This window comes from Lagenorhynchus albirostris, chromosome 14 (assembly GCF_949774975.1).
Source record: "Lagenorhynchus albirostris chromosome 14, mLagAlb1.1, whole genome shotgun sequence".
Taxonomy (NCBI): domain Eukaryota; kingdom Metazoa; phylum Chordata; class Mammalia; order Artiodactyla; family Delphinidae; genus Lagenorhynchus; species Lagenorhynchus albirostris.
Window position 1 is genome coordinate 8,518,203 of NC_083108.1, and position 27,391 is coordinate 8,545,593.

At 35.9% G+C, this 27,391-nt stretch overlaps 1 protein-coding gene across 1 annotated transcript in view; it reads right to left on the minus strand.

The window, feature by feature from the left end:
- CCDC102B (coiled-coil domain containing 102B) overlaps window positions 1-18,629 on the minus strand; it is a 267,055-nt gene extending 248,426 nt beyond the window's left edge. Inside the window, exon 1 of the mRNA XM_060120835.1 lies at window positions 18,558-18,629. The gene's annotated coding sequence lies outside the window, so the exon portion shown is untranslated. The remainder of the gene's footprint in view (window positions 1-18,557) is intronic.
- Between the last annotated feature and the right edge of the window lie 8,762 nt (window positions 18,630-27,391).

Here is a 27,391-nt window from a genome sequence, read left to right on the forward strand (position 1 = left end):
ACAATAAACCTGGAGTGATAATACCTTATCAGTTTGCTGTGAGAAGGTAATGCTATCATATATATAAAAATCTAGGCACAGTGTAGACATTCAATAAGTGGTAGCTATTATTTTATGATTCTTTTTTACTACATAAAATTTCCTTTCTGTACATCATGAATTTGTGGCTGAAATTAAAATACATGATGTAAAACCGATGTTCACACGTTTCTAATCACTAGTACCAAAACTTCAGTGAAGCTAGGGGATATTATCCTGAGAATCAGCTCTTTCAACTCTCTTTTTTCTATTCCTCCTTTGGGCAATACAATATCTGCTAAAATGAAATCAAGGGAAATGAGAGTATTAAAATTTAGCAAGCAACGCACTTAAAGATCAAATAAGGAACAAGGTATGGCATGTAAACAATCCCACTTCCAACTTATCTAAAGCTATGGGAACAATGAAATGATAAATTGAAGTAAATAACTCAAACTGATTTTTCCTTGGTTCCTGCCCAAATAGGATGCACATTTCACAGAGACCGTAGAAACAGAGGAGAGGCTACACTAGCCCTGTCATCAGCTCTTAGCTTATACTATAAGAGGTACGCAGTCTAGATAAAAAGACAGGTCTTGTGCCTATAAAAAAGATGTCGGAGCAGAAACTGTTAGAAAACGAAGACAGAGTTCAATTTGTTCTTGTGTGTAATTGTGGTGAAGGCTGGCTAATAATGAGAATGATGGATCTACACTATGTTTCCTTGTCAGTCAATTCCTCCTTTTTCCGTGGCCCCATGCTCTGGTTAATTACTTTATTCTGGATTTATGATACCACAGAATAATTTCAATATATCTGTTTCTACTATCGTCTATGAGCTTGCATCTTATTTATTCTTGTCCTGCAGTGACTAGAACACAGAACACACTCAATTAATTAATCCAGAGGGGACAAAAACTACCATTCAATTAGAAAAGAGTTTACAACTGCCAAAATGCATATGCATGCAATACTGTTTATGTATGTCCATTGTGCCATAACAAATTAATCTTATTTCATTAATCTGGAATCCTCAGGCTTGTTGGAAATGAACAGTATATTTGGCGTGTGTGTGTGTATTTATGTGGAAATGGAAAGTGTGAATTTTGCTGTTTCAAGGAGGTTAGGGAAAACTCTTTATTTTCCTTATTCTGTAGAAGATTAACTCTGGCTTTCCTCCATTATTTTTTGTATTAATAAAAGTCACCAATATCCTTTGAGTTGTGTAAATCCCAAATTTAGACTTTCCTTACTATTCATTCTTCATCATCCCCTGTATCCAATCAATTACCAAATCCTGCTCATTTTACTTCCTAAGAAGTTTGTAATCTGTGTTCCCTTTTCTCCATCCCAGAGAAGATGTACTTAATCCAAGTACAGTTGTCTCACTCTTAGATTACTGAAACTGATTTCCAACTGTTCTCCCTTTCACCAGTCTTCACCACTCGATAACTGGAGAGAGATTTTTCTATTTTTCATTTGATTATTTCATCTTGGCTGAAATTCTTTCAATTGCTTTCCTATTTTTTTTTTATTGAAGTATAGTTGATTTGCAATGTTGTGTTACTGCTTTCCCATTATCTTTAGGATTAAGTTCAAAATCCTTATTACAGCTGCACCAGTCTTACCCACTGGCCTCCTTTCTATTCCTTGCCTTTTCAGCATTTCCAAGTTTCCTCTGCTTGGATACCTAGATATTTCACTTCTCATTCTAGCCAAGCTTTTAGTCTTGGATTATCAAAATAACTTCCTCTGGTGTCAATATTCTATTCCTATATGTTAATTCTTCAGGAAGAATACTTTTTCTATGAGAAATGCAGAAGTTCTAGTTTGAACTAAAATATGCATGTTTCATATTTTTATATAGAAAAAACAGAAAATTATGCATGGATTATGCATAATTTTTGCTTTATTTTTGCTTTTATGCATTTCCCAAATATTCTGCAACAAACAAAAAAAAATAGAAAATGCTTGAATTTTCATTACACTCTTAATTTTTTCTTCCTCTTTGTATTTTACTCCTTCTGATTTATTCAAAACATCAATCTATTCAATTAATACTCAACATCTGAAAGACATAAGTTAGATTCTATAGATACGTAATGCTAACCTATAGAGAAACTATTTCAATTCCTTATTATGTTCTTTAAAAAGCTTTTCTATTATCTTAACCACCACATGAAAGTTGTTTCCTGATGCTTTACAACTTCTATAGTTCAGTGATCACATATAGCCATAATTTCTAAATGATTATAAAGCTCAGTGAACACAAAAGGAAAAATTTTTCTGAAATAAATGCTTTGGTTAACATTTAAATTTTTGTCGCAGCATACATTTAAAAATATAATGCTTTTCATAAAGTAGAACAAAGACTATTTGACATGTTAATGTAATGTGGATTTTGAATCTATTTTAAATGAAATTATTCAAATATATTGTCCCATTAAAATACTGAAAATTCCTAATGGAAATATGAAAAGCTTATTTTCCTTTTCGTAAACATCTACCATGACTTAAGCTTTTGCAATCTCCTTTATTTTCAACACTAGAGTGTTTAACAATAAAAGATTAAGCACTTATCATGTGAAGATGAAAATCTAACACTATAAGTATATTTTTGACTATCCCTCATGAGAGTTTCACTTCATTCAGTGTCAGTAGGAGAATCATATTTATTTCCAAAGTGGAAAATTTAAAAGGTACCTATATTTGGTGACTAAATCATTTACCCATTTACGTGAATATGCTCAGTTCATCAAAGTCAAACTCAGTCTAATATTTGTCTCTTCCAGATTCAGATATTCATTATCTAATTCAGCTTCTCTCCCTACCTGTGAAAGTCAGATTGCTGTCCTTCATGCTTCATGAAATCCCAAGATCATCACCTATCATCTCTCCTAAAAGCCTTCTACCTTTCAATCACTTAATCACCTAGGCTATCTTTTCCAAAATTCCCCCTTTCTTAAAGTTTGCACTGTATCAACACAAAAAGAAAACTGTTTTCTTGAATGTTTCCGTGGGGCACTATATGGTTTTATACTTAGTCTTCCTAATTAGGAAAATTCTTCAAAAAACGTCTCTCTAAAAATCACTAAATTTATAAACACCCATAGAGTAACCTGCACTCAAAAAGCACCCAAAATTAATACAGACTAAAACACGTTAACACTAGAGATTTTATTTTCTAGGTTAAGGCAGATTGGGGTAAATTCCTCCTTAATTTTGTTCCTAATGACATTGTAGAATTGCAAAAACAAACAAAAAACTTTGGGCTTTTTTGCTGTCACATTTTCATTTTAGTTAGATAGAAGCCATACGTGTGATGCATAACCATGTCTGGACAGGGCTTCACCTCCTGCTGAGTACGTTGATGCAAATGGCTGTTCATTTATGAAAGTTCTTCACTGAAGTTTACAAATAAGTTCCTTGGTTTAAAAAAAAAATAGGTAGGCAGAAGGCAGATAGATAAGAATCTAAATCATCTGAAAAACACTAATCACTACCTGTTTCCAAAGTTTTGGTCCTATTAGGGTTTTGTTTGTTTGTTTGCCTTTTTTCAAGCCAACGTCTCTTGTACATGATGTGCCCTGTTCCAAGATGAACACTTTCCCATGGCTCTAAATTAGACTGGAAAATTCGTACACAAACTAAAATACACATAATTAAAAACAAGTAGTGGTAAGGATATAGTGTTAAAAGATAAATTGAGGCATATTAAAAATGTTATTTCAGCAACAATCGACTCCAATCCGATAGTGCTAAAGCAGAAGAGTCCACTGACAGGGGCTGAGGAGAGACTTTTATAAAGAAAAGGTGGAAACAAAGGAAGGAAATTATTGATTAGCTATAACTTAATCCCAAGTTGGCTGTTTGCGATTAGCTGTCCTTAGGTTTCAACTTAGTAACCTTGAGGTGTTAATGGACTTAGATTTTGTTTTGCTTCCACAGGCCCACCATGACATTAGAACCCCTCCGTCTAACAGGCTCCCTGTTTAATTAATTTAACAATAGTACTTTTAAGATTTTTAAAGTACCTATACTTATTTCCATTTGTCTTTACTTTTATCTTCATTCAGTTTAGGGTTTTGAAATGATTTCTGCAACTCACGTGAAGCAAAGGCAAAATGAGACACACAAACAAGTAAATGCATGTAAAACAATACATTTTGATGATCGTTTTACTAAAAACATACATATGCCTATACAATAATGTCTACTTATTTCTGCATGTTGCTAGTGTAGAATAAGGGTAAATATTTTTTAGCTTTTGAGCCTTGAATATTCATATGCATTCATTCAACTAATATTGTTTAATTTTTGCCAACTGCCAGGCACGTTGTTCCAGGGGTTGAAGGTGCATCAGTAAATAAATAGATTTAAATGTCCATCCTGATGGAGCTTACATTCTGATTACTTGTGAAATACGACTCACAGATATTCAAGCCAAATTCAAGGATATTTTTTTTCTCCAAAGATTCACTCATAGCATCTGATCTAGATGTGTTCACATTTTTAAATATAACAAAAATGAGGTTATGAACCAAACAAAGCAAATTACTTTGAACATGTTGAAAGAACTGTAAATAATAGAATTGCATAAACTACAACACAGAGTAACCCAATTTTCGGGGTTTAATCACATATTACTGATTAATCTCCCAAATATAAATATTTACAGATGTTCAGTTCTTCTTTCTTTATGGAAAATGAAGAAACTCTGGGCAGAGAACGAACTGAACTTTCAAAAGTTCTCGAAATATTTTAAACAGGAAACCAGCTGCAATACCCACCCACGGCAATATGTTCAAGGTGCAGAACTGCAGGAGTTCAGTGAAGCCCTTGGCAACTCCAAATTACTACAAGTCAGATTTAGTTCTCGAATTATATGCCCGTGTGGATATGATTACAGAGGACGCTGAGAAAATAAAATTATTAGTGACTATGGACCTACCCAAGTTTCACAATTATGTTTTTTCCTTAAAACACGTGATTAATCTACTTTGAAATCACAAGGCTACCTACCTCTGAATAGAAATAGCATAAGTTTCAGAGGGTATATTGTTCCTCTTATGAATGAATGGAAAAAATATAAAAGGAACATGTGAAATTGATTTTGTCTATAATTAAAACTATGCATTTATAGTACTATATTTATTTATAGTATTACAAGGATGTTAAACCAATTGTTTTTTCTTGCTAAGGAGCATTTTAACTCTCAGAAAAACTGAAATAAAATAATATAGAAAAAGCAAAGGAGAACAATGAAATTATTCGAAACTGGACATTCTTATATTATGTAACAAAAGGAGAAATATTAATATATATTTCATTACAAATTATCAGAACAGCAGCTAGTAACATGTTGATGTTTAGATGAAACGTTGACTTCTTATCTCAGTCACTGGCACTAGATTTATAGCCTATTGATTTATGGACTCTTTTGAGATAAAAATAATATCAATCAAATGTTTTGTTCTAATTCTTTACATTTTAATTAATATAAAACAAGTAATCCATTTTCAGATATATCATTGGGAGGAAAATACCTTACCCTAGAAAAACAAATATGGTGATTGTGCAATACTTAAGCTACGTCTTATAATAATATATTCAAAATCTTGATTTCACTGGGAAAATTTCATTTGAAAGAAAAGACATGAAATATTTAAAGATGTAAATGTTAGATTTTGATTTGAAAATCAGTTACTTTATGTGCTAGCAAAACTTCTTCCCTGGCTTTACTTTCTCCCTTTTAGCCAAAATGTATTAGTAATTTGTTTAGACATAGAGTCTCTCAACTTCTCCAATCATCTTTCTAAAAGCTGATGTTTCTGGTTTTTGTCCTTTGGCATAAAAATAGACAACACTAAAGAAAAAAGCAATTTAACTGTAAAACAGAGTTCTTAACACAATTGTTAATTGATCTGGAATCAGTTTTCATGCATTTATTTTTATTGTAGGCATAGTTGTTTTTTTTTATTTCTTTACTAAAGACAAGTAAGGAATTGCATTAAAAATGTCAAAATAACAGGAAGTTAATAGCCAGTGTTTATATTTCTCAACAGATCTGGCTTTCCAGTCTCTAACATAGAAAATGTAAGACATGTGCAAGGGAAGAGCTGAAACCAGATTAAACTCAGACATTTTTTTAAACTTGCTTTGTTTATATTCACCCTCTCAATCATATAAATATTTTTCAACTCTTTCCCAAGTAATCCCAATAATGCCACAATTTTAAATCTTCCTCAAAAACTCTATTTTTACTTTTTTTCTCTCTCTGCTCTCCCAGATTTGTATCTTTCATTTAATTCATAAAAAGAAGAAGAAGAAAAAAAAACTAAGAAATGTGTGGATTCCTAGAAACTGGGTTTCGTTGTTTTCATCATTGCCTGCTTTTCACACCAATTAGGTTTTCTTAAATTATAGCAAGGAAAGAACATACTAACACCAGTTATTTCCATGGGTCATGATATGTCACATACTTCTCAGTATCAGTATAACAAAAATATATCAATATAACAGCATCAGAATGGTATACTGAAACCCAGAGAATACTGGGTTCAGAATCAGAAAACCCGGGATAAATCTGTTTCTTGAGAAGGTCACTCAAACACGTATCTTCATTTACAACACAGAGATAAATATAATTCCTAACCATGATCTATGGTTGCTGTGAGAATACTTTGTAATTGTTTATATTCTGGGGCCTGTCCTACATGGCAGTCATTAGCCAGATGGAGCTGGAAATGAGGGTAGTCTGATCTGAGATGTACTGTATATGTAAATTAGGCACAGTATAGAAAACAAAAATGTAAAATATCTCATTCATAATTTTATATTGATTATATTTTAGAATATTTTTAATATATTGAGTTAAATAAAATATACTACTAAAATTAATTTCATGTTTATTTTTTAACTTTTTTTTAACATCTTTATTGGAGTATAATTGCTTTACAATGTTGTGTTAGTTTCTGCTGTATAACAAAGTGAATCAGTTACACACATACATATATCCTCAAATCTCCTCCCTCTTGCATCTCCCTTCCTCCCACCCTCCCTATCCCACCCTTCTAGGTGTTCACAAAGCGCCGAGCTGATCTCCCTGTGCTATGCAATATTTTAACTTTTTAATGTAACTTTAAATTGTGTATGTTGTTTGAACAATATTCCTATTGGACATCTCTACTCTAGAATATCTAAACAAAACTAAGGGAGTTTATTTTTCATAGAGGATTGTACAGAAATAGAAAATTATGCTTTGATTTTTAAAAAATATGTTCCGTGCATTTTGGCAATATTTTTGTCTCTATCTTACAGAGGCTTTCAATCTATACTTCAAGTTAACATGGTTACTAATAACAGTATTTACAAATATATGCTTGGAAACTGCATTCTATTGATAGTGGAAATACAGACAAAAGAAGTAATGCCTGCTATTTAAATGCAAATAAACAGGACATTTTCATTCGCTGCCACATGGTCACATAATGCAGAAGAGGTGACGCTGCACTAGTTGTACCAGAGTACAACTGACATCATTCAAAACAACGGATATATGTCCGGTCAACATTCTCATCTAGGCTTTAAGAAAGCCCATTAAAATATATTGGAAGCTGTTTAGACAGCTTGGGTTTTTAGACAAAAATGATTCTTTGTTTTTAATTGATCAGTAAAACATTTTTTAATGTAACAGCATTTCTTCATAACAATACAAAAATGTTTCTTATATTTAAAAATACATGTAATTGGGCTTCCCTGGTGGCGCAGTGGTTGAGAGTCCACCTGCCGATGCAGGGGACACGGTTTCGTGCCCCGGTCCGGGAAGATCCCACATGCCGCGGAGCGGCTGGACCCGTGAGTCATGGCCGCTGGGCCTGCGCGTCCGGAGCCTGTGCTCCGCAACGGGAGAGGCCACAACAGTGAGAGGCCCACTTACCGCAAAAAAAAAGAAAAAAAAATACATGTAATTGTAAAAATATTGGTTGTGTTATAAACTTAAGCCCAAGAACACTAAATAACATTATTAATAAACATTATTTTTATTTTTATCTAAATCATTGGCAAAATAATAAAACTCTAGAAAGATTATGGGATTACAATTTGTTAGATGTGGAAAATTCTGTCTAGATCTTATCCCTGCCTGAAGATTGTTCTCTAATACAGTCTGTAAGACCAATCAAAACATCATAAAAAATAGCAAGAAGGTAAATTCACAAACAAAAATTTAGAGTCTCAGTATGGGATGGGTATTAAAATTACTGTCTACCTGTGAATATTTATGTTTCTACCATAATAAAATCTAACTATCTATATATACATATACACACACACACACACACACACATATACATATATATATATATATCATTATGCTTTTCCATATATTTTTATAAGGCATATTTTTATAAGTATTCCACATTTAAGTGAATTTAAAAATATTTATTAATAAAAAATAAAGCTTATCTTGTAAAACCAATTGTGTTAATTGATTAGGTAGTAGAGGAATGAAATATATTTTCAGGGACAAAAACTTCATTTATTATCCAACGTATTCTCATATATATTATCCTTACAATATTCTCATCTCTCAGTTCCTATTAATTCCAATAATTTTACCTCACCCACCCACTGGCTGGTTATATACCCTAGATGCCATTACCAAGTTAGCATTTCTTTCCCATTTCAATGTCAAGCACCTTTCTGATTTCCTTCTCCTATATTTCCCATAACTCTCTTATTTGACCCAACTTGGACGTCCTATAAATTGATTCTATTGCCTTCTATTTCTCATCTACTTCACATCAACGTTGCCCTCCCTATGCTGTGCTCCATTATTAGCAAATTACCTTTGGCTAGAATGGCATTCTCTCCACCTTACTTGCCTAGAAAACTCTAATTCTGGTTAATTCCAACTACCTGCCTGGTCCATAGATGCACCTCAGCACCTGATCATACTTGGAGAAAACACATCCCTTGTCATTTGGTCTCACTTCAACTTCTTGACTTGAACATCAAGCCAGCCCTTAGTGCTACCAAGCCAACTCGATCAATTCACTCTCCCATTCTCTTGAACAATGCCACACATTTTCTGTCTTCAAACTTCCCATGTCTTTCTCAACTCTTCCATCTCTCTTGATGAACCTGTTTTTTCTATTTCACTAAGAAAAGAAAAGTTATCAAAGACAACCACTATACTCTGGTTCTACCACAGCTATCAGTCTCATTAATACCATTATACTCTGCTTGGAGGGATCATTCAGGTCCTTAAGGCCAAACTTCCCATTTGTATGCTCCATCTAATCACTTCTAACACACTCAAGGATGTGCGTCCCCTGAAAACAGTCCCCTCTCTCCTACTAAATCAGTTTATACTTCTCTTCTAGATCATTCCCATCAGGCAATGGGCAGAGGCTGTAATGCCGTCAACGTTACAAAAAAATCATCTTGATCCCCATCCAGGGGCCATCCTATTTCTCTGGAATTTTTTGAAACAAAAATCTTTAAAAGACATTTTCACTCATCCAATTCTCTCCTGAACCTACTGTGTTAATATTCAAGCCTAGATCTCTACAAAAACAATCAATGACTTCTACATTGCTAAATCTAATTAATGTTTAATTCCAGGCTTGAAATTCCTGTCTTACTTGACCAATTAGTAGTATTTCTATAACTGGCCATTCCATCTTTCCAGATCACTAATTTACTTGGCTTCTAGAAGACCCCTCTCTCATGGTTCTTCTCTACCTTGCTGGTGGCTGCTTCTTATTCTGCTTCAGTGGGTCTGCCTCACCGCACACCTCTGAGGTGGAAGTGCTCCAGGGCTGAGTCTTCGCACCTCTTCTCTTCCCCAGTGGTAATATGTCTAGCTGAATGCATCCAGTCCTTTGCCTTCAAAACCACCTATTTCCTGATGTTTACCAAAATCATTTCTCCATTCTGAGATCTTCTTTTAGTTCTTGACTCATGAATCCAGCTGACATCTCCACTTCAATATGTAACTGGTATCTCAAATTTCACATGTCCAAAACCAAATTCTTAAACACCAGCTCCCAATCTAAACTACTCCTCCCACTGGCCTCCTTCTGTCAACAAACAGATATTTTATTATTCCAGTTTCTCAGATCAAGCCAAGAGATCATCTGTTGTTTTTTTTTTTAAAAGATCATCTTTGATTCCTCCTTTTTTCACACTGCACATCATCGTAGTTGGAAAATTCTGTATTTCCATAATCTCAGCAACTTTGTTTCTAGTATCTATTTCAAACTGCTTTATCTCTTGCCTGGACTGTTGTATTTTTCCCAGTCTCTCTAACTTTTCCCTACTCCAGTGTATTCTCCACAACAGCTGGAGTGATCCTTTTAAAACTTAACTTAGGATCAAAACACTTAAATCACTTCCCATCAGGCTCACAATAAAAAAAGAAGTTATTGCTGCGGCCTGTGAGGGTCTCATGATCTGGGTACAGGCTACTTCTCCAAACTATTCTCCAGGATCTGAGATTTCTGGACCTGAGATTCATACCATTATGGGGTGAGGAGGCCTTTTTTTTATGTAAAAGATTATCTTGAAATTTAGCTGGATTAGTTTCACGGTACACCTGCCTCTGCTTTGCTTACTTTCTGCAGCTGCTGGCCTTCTGGCCATTCCTTCAAAAGACAATACTCTCCTGACTAGAGACTTTAGTGGTTTTGTTTTTTGTTTTTTGTTTTTTTTGCGGTACGCGGGCCTCTCACTGTTGTGGCCTCTCCTGTTGCGGAGCACAGGCTCCGGACGTGCAGGCTCAGCGGCCATGGCTCACGGGCATGGCTCACGGGCCCAGCCGCTCCGCGGCACGTGGGATCCTCCTGGACGGGGGCACGAACCCGTGTCCCCTGCATTGGCAGGCGGGCTCTCAACCACTGCGCCACCAGGGAAGCCCGACTTTAGTGTTTTTTAATCTGCCTATAACTTTTCCTCCTAAGATTCCTCATGGTAGATTTCTTTCATTCCCCCTGACGGAGGGCAGTTCTCAGATTATGTCAAAAGGACACACATTCTCCATTCCCTCTTAGCCTGCCTCTTCTTTCATCAAGAACTTATCATTAATATATAATTATAGAATTTGTGGATTCTATTGCTTCACTAGCTAAAATTTACACTTGATGAAAGCAGGGGATTTTTAGTTTAGTTTGCATTTCTATTTCTATTGCTAGAACAAGGTCGGAGACACAGTAGATATTCACCACTAAGAGAATAAACCTGCAAGAAAACAGAATGACTTAAAACTATTCTTTTTTTTCCCCAAAAGACAAGTATTACAAGTTTTACTAAATAAATCAGACTCCCCTAAAGAAGATGACCTTGGAAAACTGGATGCTGATACACTCTTATAATTAATATAGAAAAAGTTTTCAGTGAGGTTAACTTCCATTTTAATCATGACCAGGAACTTAATTCTTTGAACTATCTGAAATATATATATATATATATATATATTACAGTGAATATCTTTATCTACAAAAGACAAATGTTTATACATAGTCAGCCACAAATACTTTTGAAATAGTGTGGAAAGTAGATGAGGGACTTGAGAGAAAAAGGCATGTGTACCCTTTCCAAAAAATAAGAGAATCAAGGGGTTTCACAGGACTGAGAAGTTGGGAGGGGGAGTTTGCCTCTTGCATTATTTATACTTCTGATATTGTTTCTGATAAACATCTAGGTTACTAGAATGTGTCGTTTTCATTAATTTATATAGAAAAAATACCCAATAACCACTTACAGCCACAGAGTAGATATAGACAAGTGAATATATTAATATAAGACCTAGGAGTCGAGCTTTGGTGTCAGCTAAGCTTAGGCCCTGACTTCTGTGAGAAGCCTACTTTTAAGAGAGCGGACCTGCTTATGGCTCGGTGAGTACTGGAGTCTTTCCCATCAATCTGCACTAGTAGGTCAAATTTATTGCAGTCCCACATCCAAAGTTCAGAAACCAGCATGTAGATTCATACAGCATCAACATTTTTACAGTCCATTTATTATCATAATTGTCACAATCAATGTTTTCAATCCACACAGTCATAAGTTTTATAACTTAAGCTCTGTCATGATAAGAAGAACAGAGAAACCTGGGCAGCATCAGAGAATGGGATGAGAGCAGCTCTAAGTTGTCTGGCTTTGGTCCGACTCAGTCCTGCCATAGGTAAACCTACAGGAGATTCTAAACTAAAAATGGAATGAGGCACACCTGAGTCCTTACACAACCCCTGCAATTACTCGAGCTCCTACCTAGGAAAGGCTTACAGATAGAAATTTCCAGAACTACATTAAACTCCAGGGATTACCTGGCACTTCCACCTCCCCCTCCCTCCTTTGCTACAAAGTGTCACCATTCCACTGAGCACTTATAATTTGTGAGTTATGTTTTCACCTCATTCAGATGATGAGTAAACAGAAGAAAGGAATCTATGAATATATGAATAATAAAGCCATTTGATCTTTGGCAGCCATCATAAATTCAACTTTTGACATAATGCCTTCATAATCCTAAATTCACTAAGGGAGGAAATGAAAGACTCTATGAAAAACCCTCAGAACTCTTTCCATAAAAACTAGTCTAAAGTTGCTTCAGGCTCTTCTTCATTTAAATATTGTCACTTTACCTCATGTTACGTTTCTAAACAGTTCCTGCAACTTAGAAACATATGTTCATGAGTCAGTGACTGAAAGACTCACTTCTATTTTTTTTAACCTTAAATTCCGCAAACTAAAAGCAAGCATTGGGTTAAAATACGATTTGTAAGTTCTGCAATGAGCATGTTTCCTACCCAATACTAAGGATATCTCTGTCTTCAGCTACCAAAAAAATGCTTCTATCAGAATTTTAACATCAAATATCTTTATATCTTTGTTACACGTAACAGCAATTCTTGGCAAATACCATTGACTATAAATCACCAAGATAATACTTAAACATATAATAAGATTAATAATCCTCTGCAAAGCTATTGATTTCAATGAAATGGCCCTGTGCCCAACCCATCTTCTCTTTGATGGGCTGATTTTCTCCAATAAAATACCTATCCAGTTTTCCTTTTTATAACCAAAGTCTCAATTCACACTTGATCACAGCTGAACATCTATAACTGGTGATGGCACTGAGGACTGGGGTATACAAAATTCCCTCTTTGGAAAACCATCTTGGAATTCAGCCTAGACATATTTAATTAAAATAAAATGTCATAGAGTCAGTGACCAAAGCATTTGAAAAAACAAATGTACTTATTCTTTTAGTAATGATAATTTTAAAAGGATGAATCTTTACATTTCAACTATCTTTATCTGTTTGGATGCTTGCCAAAAGGTATTGCTCCAATACAGCCTACTTAAGTGACAGCAAGCTTCTAAAATAGTACATAGTACATTTCTAAAATGATATCATATACTATACATAGAGAATCCTAAAGATGCTACCAGAAAACTACTAGAGCTAATCAATGAATTTGGTAAAGTAGCAGGATACAAAATTAATGCACAGAAATCTCTGGCATTCTTATAAACTAATGAGGAAAAATCTGAGAGTGAAATTAAGAAAACACTCCCATTTACCACTGCAACAAAAAGAATAAAATATCTAGGAATAAACCTACCTAAGGAGACAAAAGACCTGAATGGAGAAAATTATAAGACACTGATGAAAGAAATTAAAGATCATTCAAATAGATGGAGAGATATACCATGTCCTTGGATTGGAAGAATCAACACTGTGAAAATGACTCTACTACGCAAAGCAACCTACAGATTCAATGCAGTCCCTATCAAACTACCACTGGCATTTTTCACAGAACTAGAACAAAAAATTTCACAATTTGTATGGAATCACAAAAGACCCCGAATAGCCAAAGCAATCTTGAGAAAGAAAAATAGAGCTGGAGGAATCAGGCTCCCTGACTTCGGAGTATACTACAAAGCTACAGTACTGAAGACAGTATGGTACTGACACAAAAACAGAAATATAGATCAATGGAACAGGATAGAAAGCCCAGAGATAAACCCACGCACCTACGGTCACCTTATCTTTGATAAAGGAGGCAGGAATATACAGTGGAGAAAGGACAGCCTCTTCAATAAGTGGTGCTGGGAGAACTGGACAGGTACATGTAAAAGTATAAGATTAGAACACTCACTAACACCATACACAAAAATAAACTCAAAATGGATTAGAGACCTAAATGTAAGACCACACACTATCAAACTCTTAGAGGAAAACATAGGCAGAATGCTCTATGACATAAATCACAGCAAGATACTTTTTGACCCACCTCCTAGAGAAATGGAAATAAAAACAAAAATAAACAAACGGGACCTAATGAAACTTCAAAGCTTTTGCACAGCAAAGGAAACCATAAACAAGACCAAAAGACAACCCTCAGAATGGGAGAAAATATTTGCAAATGAAGCAACTGACAAAGGATTAATCTCCAAAATTTACAAGCAGCTCATGCAGCTCAATGACAAAAAAACAAACAATCCAATCCAAAAATGGACAGAAGACCTAAACAGACGTTTCTCCAAAGAAGATATGCAGATTGCCAACAAACACATGAAAGAATGCTCAACATCATTAATCACTAAAGAAATGCAAATCAAAACTACAATGAGATATCATCTCACACCGGTCAGAATGGCAATCATCAAAAAATCTAGAAACAATAAATGCTGGAGAGGGTGTGGAGAAAAGGGAACAATCTTGCACTGATGGTGGGAATGTAAACTGATACAGCCACTATAGAGAACAGTATGGAAGTTCCTTAAAAAACTACAAATAGAACTACCATATGACCCAGCAATCCCACTACTGGGCATATACCCTGAGAAAACCATAACTGAAAAAGAGGCATGTACCAGAATGTTCACTGCAGCTCTGTTTACAGTAGCCAGGACATGGAAGCAACCTAAGTGTCCATCAACAGATGGATGGATAAAGAAGATGTGGCACATATATACAATGGAATATTACTCAGCCATAAAAAGAAATGAAATTGAGTTATTTGTAGTGAGGTGGATGGACCTAGAGTCTGTCATACAGAGTGAAATAAGTCAGAAAGAGAAAAACAAATACCGTATGCTAACACATATATATGGAATCTAAAAAAAAAAAAATGGTTATGAAGAACCTAGGGGCAAGACGGGAATAAAGACACAGACCTACTAGAGAATGGACTTGAGGATATGGGGAGGGGGAAGGGTAAGCTGGGACAAAGTGAGAGTGTGGCATGGACATATATAAACTACCAAATGTCAAATAGATAGCTAGTGGGAAGCAGCCGCATAGCACAGGGAGATCAGCTCAGCTCGGTGGTTTTTGACCACCTAGAGGGGTGGGATAGGGAGGGTGGGAGACACAAGAGGGAAGAGATATGGGGATATATGTATATGTATAGCTGATTCAGTTTGTTATAAAGCAGAAACTAACATACCATTGTAAAGCAATGATACTCCAATAAAGATGCTAAAAAATAAAATGATATCATAGAAATTATACATATTATTCAAAACTCATTATTATAACATAAGGTGCTTTTCTAATTTTATTTCATTAAAAACATTGAAAAATAGAAGAGAAGAAAATGAATGCTATTGCAGAGATTAGTCTTATTCTATTTAGAGGAAAAGCAAAATAATACATTTAAGGTTTGGATATTTGAACAGGAAAGTGTTGATAAATAGGTTCTATTCTTTTTACTATATATACACTGTTGTCAAAATTATCTATTAGCAACATAAATTTTATATTTACTCTTCACCCATTGAAATAAAACTTATAGGATAATTCTTTTTGGTAATAATTGCATCTCTCCATAATTTTAAGAAGGTGTGGTCACTAGGCATTCATTCATATCATGAATCAAAAAGAAACAAAGGAATGTCAGCATAATCCCAATATCATTTCCAGTCATTTCACATATTTCATTTGTGAATCAGTAATATTAGATGAAAATCAGAGATGAAATTTCCTTTGAGAAATCAAAATATATCTTCTCTGAATATGACTACAACATTCAAGAAAATAAAAGAGAGAGGCAAGCATAAGAGATGAATATGAGAACAGCATATTACAGAATTTAAATGTAAAACCTGCTTATTTTCAGGATCAATTTCTTCTTTCTATTCCTAATGCCAAGAGTGGACCACCTGAGAGGACTGTGATTGGCTGGGTTTACACATGCTGGAATTGATCTGCCTGTGTCTCACTGCCCCTCCCTGAGTTCTGTTACCCCAATGCCCATTCCAAACCATCCTGCTAATAACTCCAGCCAGATTCACATCCCTAAAATACCAGTGCAGCACAGTGGAATAGCTCTGGAGCCAGAAAGACATTGTCTGGAATCCTGGCTCCACTTACTATATTTGTGGCTTTAAAGAAATCATTTAACATTTTTGAACATCAGATTTTTTCACATGTAAAATAAAGATAATATGTAAAATAAAGTTCATTTGATCACACAGCTATCGAAATTGTAGATAGGTATGTAAGTTACCTTGAACACAGAAGAAACACAATCATGTGTTGAACGTATGCCAATGATGGAAACGAAGAAGATAATGGTTAAGAAGAATAAGATGATGAAGAAGAAGGAGGAAGCAGAGGATGAGAAGAAGAAATACTCCATGTCTTCAGAAATTTGCAATTGTCCCCACTGTATAATATATAAGGGCAAAATTAATCTGTGTGAATTTTAAGATGCTCCACAACTCCATCCTGCTCTAGCTATTGAGCACAATGTCTACTACTCACAAGGTGTATTTTTTTCTGCTCCAGTGAGGGGAATCACTCATCCCTATCCTACCTGGCTGTATATTAATTTATGCCTCAAAACCCTTTGCTCCAACTACTTCTGAACAGAAGAGTCTTTTTGCTTTTCAACAACTATCCAAGTTCCACTGATTTTTTAAGTCTCAGCTCAGGCAGCCAGACTTTTCTTTCAAGGCTTCTCTAAAATCTTGCTAAAAAGGGAATTTTGAAGGTTTTGGCATTATGGCAGAATTCAATTGACCTTGCAATACAAGTACAGGAGATATGATGCTTCTTCAAATAGAAGTGGCCTGAGATCATTTTCAGTCGTAAAGAATTACTGCCATTATATGTGTGGCTCTAATAATTAGATGAAACCCTCATAAATTTCAAGGCTACACCCATAGTGAGGCACCAAGAAGCTAGGTCCCAATGATCAAGCAAATACTGAATCCAATGAAAACATATGACCAGTGCAAGAGAGACCACTAAGTGATGTTATTTCACAAGAAGACTATTTTTTAAAGTTTTAGGAGAAAATACAATTCATATTAAACATTTTTCTAAATATTCAAATAGACATTGATATTTTAAATCAATATTGCAAAATCACACAAAACATACAAATATTGTATCACTAACTTGTCAAGATTCCTTTCTAATCTAATGCTTATGTAAAAATATGGAGAAAAGTCCGAATTAAAGACTAATTTATATGTCTTTAAATATTTGACAATATTTAAAGGATATTTGACAATATTTAAAGGATATTTTAAAGGATATGACAATAGGATATTTGACAATAAAATGATTAACAAAATATTTAATCAAAAGTTGTAACAATACCCTATCCCACAAAAATATTAGCAAAAGTGCATTCAGATGATTTTAGAAAAAAGGAAAACTAGTGTTTATTTAAATGAGAATATCAAGAAATATCATTGTGTATTTCAGTGCCATGTTACTTACATGTTTATAAGTGTATTTTTAAAAGAATATCTCCTTTATATTTCTATTTAACAGATTTATCCATTTAACATTTATTTTATAATTTATCTTTGCAGGAAACATAAGCAAATACTTCCCAACGGTTTTCAGAGATCCTTTTTCCTTAGTTCTGTAATTACTTTCTCTAAACACCCATTTCCTTTTATTATGTCAGGATTTTATTATTATATTCTATGTCTCTTCTCCTCCACACTACCCAGGTAGTTTATATAAAGAAATCAATATTAATGCCAAGTTTGAAGTATACTTTTCTGCTAACAGTGACAGGAATTTATCATGAGGACCAGCAAAATGAAAATAACTCTAAATGGATGAGGCATAAATATAAGGATCTGCATAATAATTCTACTTTATTTTTACTCTAAGAATATAGATTACTTCAAACACATTGACTAACTCATATTCATTTGGAACTACAAAACAAGGTTTTATTATCAACATAATATATTACTGTCTAAATTTAGAGTTGAAAATCTTACCTGAGTTTTGTTAGTACACCGTTATTTTTTACAAAACAGGAAATGTATGACAAGCTGTCAGGATAAAGAATACCAGTGTGGAAAATGGAAGAGAGAGGGAAGAAATCAAGTCCACTTTAAGAAGAAACACCGAATCCCTCTGTTTCCCAGACCCACAGTAGTTCTGCATCTTATAAGCAACTGTCTTTTCTTTACTCTGAGAATAAAACATGCTCTGCCCCAGCAGGAAAATATAAAAATTAAATAGAAAACCACAAGGTTATTAAGCATCTTACCCTCTGGGCTTGCTGGGCTGCTCTAGCGGCTCAGTGTTACAGACACATATGTAAACAGCAGAATTTCCGGCATCCTTTTCTCATCTGTATAGCTCTGGGGTCTTGGCCAACAGGATTATTTCCAGCATTAAGGCCACTCCACACTAACTCAAAAAAGATTCCCATTGGTTGTGAAGTTTTATCAAAACCAATACCACAACACTCTCTGTGGATCACAAGTGAGCTATCCAAAATGAAATCATTTTAATGTTCCTTAACTCAGTATCGTTATCCAATACTTTTTACACAACCTATTTGAACTGTACTGTAAGTGAAAAAGGGAGAAACATCCACCCCTTCATCCACCAGTGTGTTTAATGTTTAATAACAATCTGTATAACTTGCAATAGTAATAGAAAAAATAAAATGGCAAAGCAAGAACTAATACCGTATCTATCTGCAAAAGATTTAAAGAAAAATTATAGTGCAGATTACAGGAACAATAGGAAAGATCACTGGTCCAAGCTGATCTTTATTAGATTGCCCCAGAAAAGAAAAAAAAAATTTAATAAACTATTTGGGTATAGAAATCAAGATACAAAACTGTATGTCAAAACCTTTGATTTCAGTCATGTTGGCAGGAATTGTGAGCTGTCGTCTCCAGGGCCCCCAGTGAGAGCTCTCCAGCCCCTTTCCCTGGGGAAAAGAAAGGAGTGACTTTCTGGTGGCATGATGCAGCTGTCAGGAAGTGTTCTGACAAATGGGTGATGGCAGACCACATGAAAGAGAGCTTCTCTGGTTGAACTAACAGCATAGAATGCCCAAAGTTTCTTTTCAGAGGAGAGGGCAGAAGAAACACAATCACTATATCCTTATAAATAGCATGAAAACAGCATTCGAAAGTTAGGGAGCTAATGTCTCCAAATTATTTTATTCTTCCTCCCCTCTTAATTTGGAAGAATATTCTTAGCTGAATAACCTATTTGTCATCTATTTCTACTGAACAGCATCCTTTCCTCCTTACTTCCTGAGGCAATGGAGGGGGTGACCTTTCTCCCATAAAAAGTGAACTAACCCTCTGAGGGTTCCTTTCCTTCCGTCTTTTCAGAAAATGTGCTCAGTCACCATACTCTCTTCTCTCTCCCTGAACTCTCCTTTTCATCTGGTTTTTCCTCATGACATTTAAAACACCACCAGTTCTTCAGTCAGTTTCAGTTATGCCAATGAATCTCGCTTTCAGTTTGGTTATTTTCACTTGTAGGTACTGTTCTCTTCTGCTTCATGGTCAGATGATTGAAAGAGCTCTTTCCATCCAGGAACCCCATTTAATCTACCATCTACTCCCTTTAGTACACCAAAGTGACGCTCTGAAAACACACACTTTCCCACACACACATGCATATGCATGCACACACATGCACATTTTGTGTTTTTTTACGTTTGTAGACTCCTCTCAGCTCATGTGCTACGTGTCCTCTATGCAGCCTTTGATACTGTTCACAGCCCCACCTACACGAAGACTTCTCGGATCTCAGCACTACATCCTCCTGGTCTTTCTCATGAGCACTCACCATCCTCTCCCCACCCTCTGGAGGTACCTCTTTTCCCTCCCATCCCTACATATACTGCAGGTATGTCTTCATGTAAATCTATTACCACGCTGGATAATTTCACCCATTCTAACAGTTTCAATTATCACCTTTCTTTACCAAATACTTATATTCAGATCCAATCCTTTTCTGAGTCTCCAACACTTATATACATCAGCACACTGTACTCTGCTACTAGAAAATACGACAATATGTCATCAAGATATTTAAAACTGAAATCATTATTCCTCCATGGACTTGCTGTGTTATTTACCTCAATAATGCCAACCATGGGCTTCCCTGGTGGCGCAGTGGTTGAGATTCCGCCTGCCGATGCAGGGGACACGGGTTCGTGCCCCGGTCCGGGAAGATCCCACATGCCGCGGAGCGGCTGGGCCCGTGAGCCATGGCAGCTAAGCCTGCGCATCCGGAGCCTGTTCTCCGCAACGTGAGAGGCCACAATGGTGAGAGGCCTGCGTACCACAAAATAAATAAATAATAAATAAATAAATAATGCCAACCAGTCTTACACTTTGCCAAAAAAAATCCTGGAAGTCGTCCTTGAATTCTTTTCTATATTCAATGCAGCATCACCTCCTTTTGATTTTACTTCAATAAGCTGCCCAGTCCTCTCTCTTCCCACTGCAACAATCCTGGTTCAGGCAACTGTCATAATCTGACTAGGTCACTGCAGTGTCTTCCTAAATGATCTATCTGCCTCCAAGCTTGTTTAGTAACAATTGTTTAGTAGGCAATCTTTAGTAAGAGTTACAATGGCCTATTGCCAGTACTCATGCTTCTTGAAGGCTCTGAAGATTTTTAACCCTCTTATCACATCTATTCTTCAAAATGCATTTGCCAGCATGCAACTTTTATGGATTATTTTTTATGTCTTGTAAGCCATGGCATGTCCTTATCCTCCCCTTTATTACTTTGTTCTCTTTCAAGGAGGAATCCCTCCAAGGGACTGTCACTGGTCCTATTCTCACCCCACATCCTCTGTCAGAGTAATCATATCCATTTTTGTGGATTCTTTCACCATATATATTACAGTGGGCTGAATGATGTCCTCCAAAAAGATATGTTAAATACTTAACCCTCGGTACCTGTGAATGTGCCCTTATTTGTAAATAGGGTCTTTGCAGATGTAATCAAGTTAAGATGGGGTTATACCATATTAGGGTGGGTCCTAATCCAATGACTAGAGTCCTTTTAAGAAGAAGGAAATTTAGATACAGAAACACAGAGGAGAACACCATGAGAAGACAGATGCAGAGATTGGAGTGGTAAATCTACAAGCCAAGGACTTTTGGTACCCACAAGAATCTAGGACGAGGCCAGAAATGATCCTCCCCTAAAGCCTTTGGAGAGAAAGTATGGCCTTGCTGACGTCTTGATTTTGGACTTCTAGCCTCCAGAACTGTGAGACAATAAATATCTATTGCTTTAAGCCACCAAGTTTGTGGTGATTTGTTAAACAGCCCTAGCAGGTATACTAATATACAAATAATTATCAAATATATATAGCTAGCCCCAAACAGTTTATCAGCTTCAGATCTGCACTTCTAACAGTCTAATGAATATAGGCACTAGGAACCATTTAAATCCCTCGATAATCTCCAGACACCAAATCTGGTATATTTCTTCCAAAACCTCTACTGTTCCCTGTGTTATCACTCTTAAATAGAGAAGCCATCATCCAGTCTCTTGAGACAGAAAATTTTTACTATTCGAGTCCTCACTTCTCTTCACCCTTCAAATAACTCACTTTTATAGTAAAACCTGAAAGAATTGACTATTTGTCTGTCTCCACTTCCATCTCCCCCAGCTCTTTTGAACCCATACCAGTCAGAATTTTGTTTTAACACATCAGTTTTTTACTGGCAAGTTTATAAATTACTGATCAGTAAAATCTGGCTATATATGGAGGGCACTGTCTCTCTTGGAAGTTTGTCAAGTGAAGGCTCCTTTGTTCCACACAACTTCACTTCCCTTGGGGTCAGAAAGTGGAGTAGGTGTCCTGCTTTGTCCTTATTACAAAATCTGGCTCACAAATGCTTTGTAGATTGATAGTGTGGTACCTACTAGAATCGTAGAAACAGAGTTATCCCTCATCTCCACCTTAGTTGAAAGGGTACATTGCCACTACGACTTACATACACCTTTATGTTAACACTCCACATCCCATAAAAAGAAAGTCGTGTGGGCTTCCCTGGTGGCGCAGTGGTTGAGAGTCCGCCTGCCGATGCAGGGGACACGGGTTCATGCCCCAGTCCGGGAAGATCCCACATGCCGCGGAGCGGCTGGGCCCGTGAGCCATGGCCGCTGGGCCTGTGCGTCCGGAGCCTGTGCTCCGCAATCGGAGAGGCCACAACAGTGAGAAGCAAAAAAGAGGCGTGTAAGAAAAAAAGAGGAGAAAATTCAGCCTTGGAGTTTTCATAATTTGTTGGCCAGTTCACAATAGCTTAAGGTACTCAGCACACATCAATGAAAGTTAATTTTTGTGTGTTTATTCCAATTTCACTTTATATATTAGGTCCTCCCTGTGAATTCTGATATTTGCTCACCAGTATTATTTCTCTACTTCCTCCCTACAAAAAGAATTTTTATTTTTGTTTGGGGCAACAAAGTGGTCAGTTTAAAACAAAACAAAACAAAACAAAAAAACCCCACCTTATGTTACCAAGACTCCCAGTACAAGTACACTTAGCCACATGGTACAGTTTGGCTGGTGAAACATAAGTGAAAGCCTGAAGAACACTTTTGGAAAGTTTCATCTTCCTGATGTGGATGACTCTCCATTTCACTTCTTTCCGCTTCTTCCTTCCTTGAACAAGGATAGGAGGCTTGAGATGGAGAAGCATTCTTTAACTAATTGTGAGGCCATGAGGTCAAGACTCAGAGGGAAGCCACACTAAGAAGGGCAGAAGGAGTTGGGACCATGACTGGCTCATGCAGACTTGGGTGATGGGAGGAAAAGAGAACTTATCTGGTTAAACCGCTGTCATCAGGTTTCTCCTGTGGCCTTATTTATTACAGTGGGAGCTACAGGCCAATAAAAAATTGTAACAGCATCTAACTGCAGAAACCATTGGGAATAAATAGTAATCAGAACTGATTTTACTCTGGATCCTTATCACTTAATTGAGGAGCCCTGAAGAAACCATGAAATTGAAAACTCCCGCAGCAACATTTACCCAATTTTAAAGCTATTTCTCACCATCTCTGTGAGAAATCACCTCTCCTGGTCCCCACAGAAAGAGTTAATGCTACAGCCAAAGGCGATATTCATGACTTATTTACATGTCTGTTTCCTCAGAGAACTGTCAGTTTCTTAAGGAGATAATGTTGTGTTTGTCTTCAAATCTTCTGCAAATAGGCAAATAAATTAATGAATAAATGAATGAAGGTATAAATGGATAAATGAATAAATATATGGATGTTCTATGAAAGCAATGAAGAAAACAAAAAGAATGAGAGTATTTCAAGATTGGGAGACTTGTAGAGAAAATAAATTAGAAAGATATACTTTAAAACATTGAATAAGTGTTTGGTGATTTTAAAATTTCTTCTAATGTTGGTTTTTTTCCTACTTTTATAAGTTGAAAGAATAGTGCCAAACATTACACGTATATGCCTCTCACTGACAAAGAAAAATAGAAATATAGACAAAGCAAGATAAATGGAAAAGATTTTTCTGTGGACCTCAGTAACTATGTGAATTCAGCTGTTAACTTTTAATTGCTACAATTTCAATGGCATTAACAATATTTGTAGGTTATTCTAAAGCAACATATAATTGTCTCAGTAACTGAAAAATTTTTGCAAGGAAGCCAATTTTGGTTTTGATTGAAACGCACTAGGTGATCTGAAGTCACAGATTAGAAACATGTATGTACAAAATCACGGAGTACACTGTGATTTTACAAATATATCCTTCATCAATCAAGAGACCAGCTGGGAAGCCACATCTTTTATTAAACTGACTTGTGCCTACCCACATATACCAGCCACATAAATCTGAATGTCAATGTGTGAGTCTTACTGCAGTGTTAGAGAAAATATCACTTTTCTCTCACCATTTTAGAAATAGGAATTATTGTTTCACAATGTCCAGAATTTCTTTACAGGAACAATGCATATTTTCTGTGAAAATGTCTAAGTTGTACTACAAAGTCAACTTGATTTATATTATGTCAGTTGAGGGAAAAGTTAAGAAAAAAACCTGTAAGAAAAATAAATCTGATTCATATTTTAAACATACTGTAGAACATATTTTAAAAAGAAGAGGCCCTGATCTCAGGCAGACCTCAGAGTCACATCTCAGAGCCCATCAGTCCCTTCATTTATAAAGTGAATGTTATAACCAACAGACACATGCTGAGGGTTTAGAGATAATGGATATAAACTGCTTAAAACAGACCCAACATTAAATAAATTGAAGCTATTGTTAGTGTTAATTATTTTAAAAAGTAGTATGTTCACTTAAGTACAAGGTCTACAAAATATTTTAAAGCAAAGTTTTATATTCTAAATATTAACATGAAGCAGGTGTAATCACAGCCCAGTTTGACGGACTTATTTTGCTGTGTCTCTATGCGGTAGCTTCATGGTTGTAAGCTTGCTCTGGCCCCCAAAGCTTAGGCCTGCTGAAAACAATTAGATATGTTACTCGGGCTTGTAATAAGCATATGATGAACCTGTCTTAGTGAGACTCTGTGAAATTATAATAAGTTTATCTTTGTGAGACTTTGAACAGTCCTTAGGAACACCTACTAATGAGACAATGGCCCAGAGGCAAAAACTTTCTTTTTAAGTAATCAGATATATTTTACATAATTAGAATTAAATATTTAGTCATTGGATTTTGATCAAATTCATAGCAGAGGTTAATGGTTAAGCCTTCTTTCCTTGGTTAATCATGATGTGATGTACTTCACATTTTGAAAGGATTTCTCAGACTCAGCACTGTTGACATTTGGACCAAATAACTCTATGCGGGGCTGTCTTGTGCATTGTAGGGTGTTCAGCAGCATCCCTGGCTTCTACCCACTAGTTATCAGCAGAGCACCCAAGCTGTGACAACCAAAAATGTTTCCAGACATGGCCAAATGTCCTCTGAGGTGCAAAATTTCTATCAGTGGAGATTTATTGTTTAGAGTGATGGAGTGGTGGGAAGGTGAGACTAAGACATGGCTTGGCTTTGCTAATAATCTGCCGTCAGTGGTACATAAAGTGACTCTATCATTCCACGCCTTATCTTCCCCACATATACACCCAGGAAATCAGACTAGATACTCTCAAAAGCTTATTTTACCAAAACATTAAGCACCTTAGCCTCTCTTCTTCTCCCTCTCCCTCTCTCTCACACACAGACACACACACACTCAGACACACACGCACACACACTCAGACACACACAGAAACACACACACACACAAACATATGCACACCCGCCACACACAGATACACAGACACACACGCACACACACAGACACACACGCACACTCCCTCCACACACAGACACAGATGCACACACACAGACACACACAGACACGCAGAGACAAACACGCACACACACAGACACACGTACACACAAACCCACACCCACCCACACACCACACACAGACACAACACATATGTATCCCCCCGCACAAGACACACACAGAGACACACACGTATATACAGACACACACATGCACACACACACACACACACACACACACACACACACTGCCACTCTACTCAAACCTTTCAGACTCGCTCACACAGTCTGTGTATGTCAGGGTATCAAATGCATAAGAAATGTAAACAAAAATATTACAGAACCCATTTCTAATGCAGGGAAGCCACTTCTAATTCAGTCTTACAGTATCATGATTAATTTTTCTTGGTAACTTCAACTCCAGAATGACCACATATTCAAAAACTAAAAAGCTTCTCATTGATACATCTAAATTGATAATACCAATTATCATTTTTTCTTGAAAGAGCACAACTCAACATTCAGCGAGGAAGTGTAACAAAGTGCAACAAAGCTTCATGTAAATCCAAAACCCTTAAGAATAAAGAAAAGAGACCCCACTGGTAGTGAAATACACTGAAGCAATCCACTTAAAAATAAAAGACAAAAAAAAATGACTGTGGTATCTAGAGCTTGATTTCCTGCTCTCCACCCACACACCACAGTGGAAAATCCTCCTGGAAACTGGCTCACAAAGCCCTCATCAGGGGGTCCTTTCAGGGGCCAGATCAGCTGGGTAAACAAATGTACCCACTACACCAACCTCCACTGGCACCAGACACCTCACCTGCAACACATTGTTGTAAGGATTCTTTTGAACCTGCAGAACAGAATCCAGAGTCTGGCATATAGCATGCACTCAATTAAACGGTAGGTATAAAAATAATAGTAACATCATCATCATCATCATATAGATTCAATTATACAGCAAACATGAAAAAAGTGAATGATATTCTTTTTATTCTAAGCACTTAAAAGGAATAAATGTCCCTCAGAATTTTATTTAATTCTGGTGAATCAATATTAAAGAATTCAAATCTTTATTTCCAGCTATTGTAAGTTGGAGCATTACAGTGGCGTCTCTGAACTGTGAGAGGGCAATACGCCTCTGATAAAGATCGAGCATGACTGAGAATATCAAACTCTAACACAAAAGCAAAAGATAAACAAAAACATTGTTTTAACTTAAGTAAAAATGAACTATATAGTACCATTAGATAATTTAAAAAAGGCACAAATATTTTCAATACATATCTCCATTACCAAGGCATAACTTCTACTAACTTTGAAAAACTATGGGAGAAAACAAATAAGGAATCAAGGTTCATATTTTTTTGATATTTTTGAAAGGTGACATAATGACATAGAGATGTATATGTTCATTTTTTTCATGAATGTTAAAATGTCCCAAATCAATAAAAATAGAAACAATTTGGTGATGAGCCAAATGAAAATGTATAGTTTCATCCAAATCCTGGAAGTTCAAAATGAAAAATATATTAAAATTGGGCCTATAAACATTATTAAACATCTTTCCAAGAGAATTCAATGATGATAACGTATTTGGTAGGATAGTATAAGAACAGGACTATAATTGTTTCTTCAGGCAGGAAATGCATTGTTAGTGGTTCAGACTGGTGAAAATTTACCGTTCTAGTTAAACAATAGAAAATTAATAAAAGAGAACTATAATAAAGGAAGTTTGTGTATTTACAGTCTCTTTTATCTGTTGATTTTTAGAA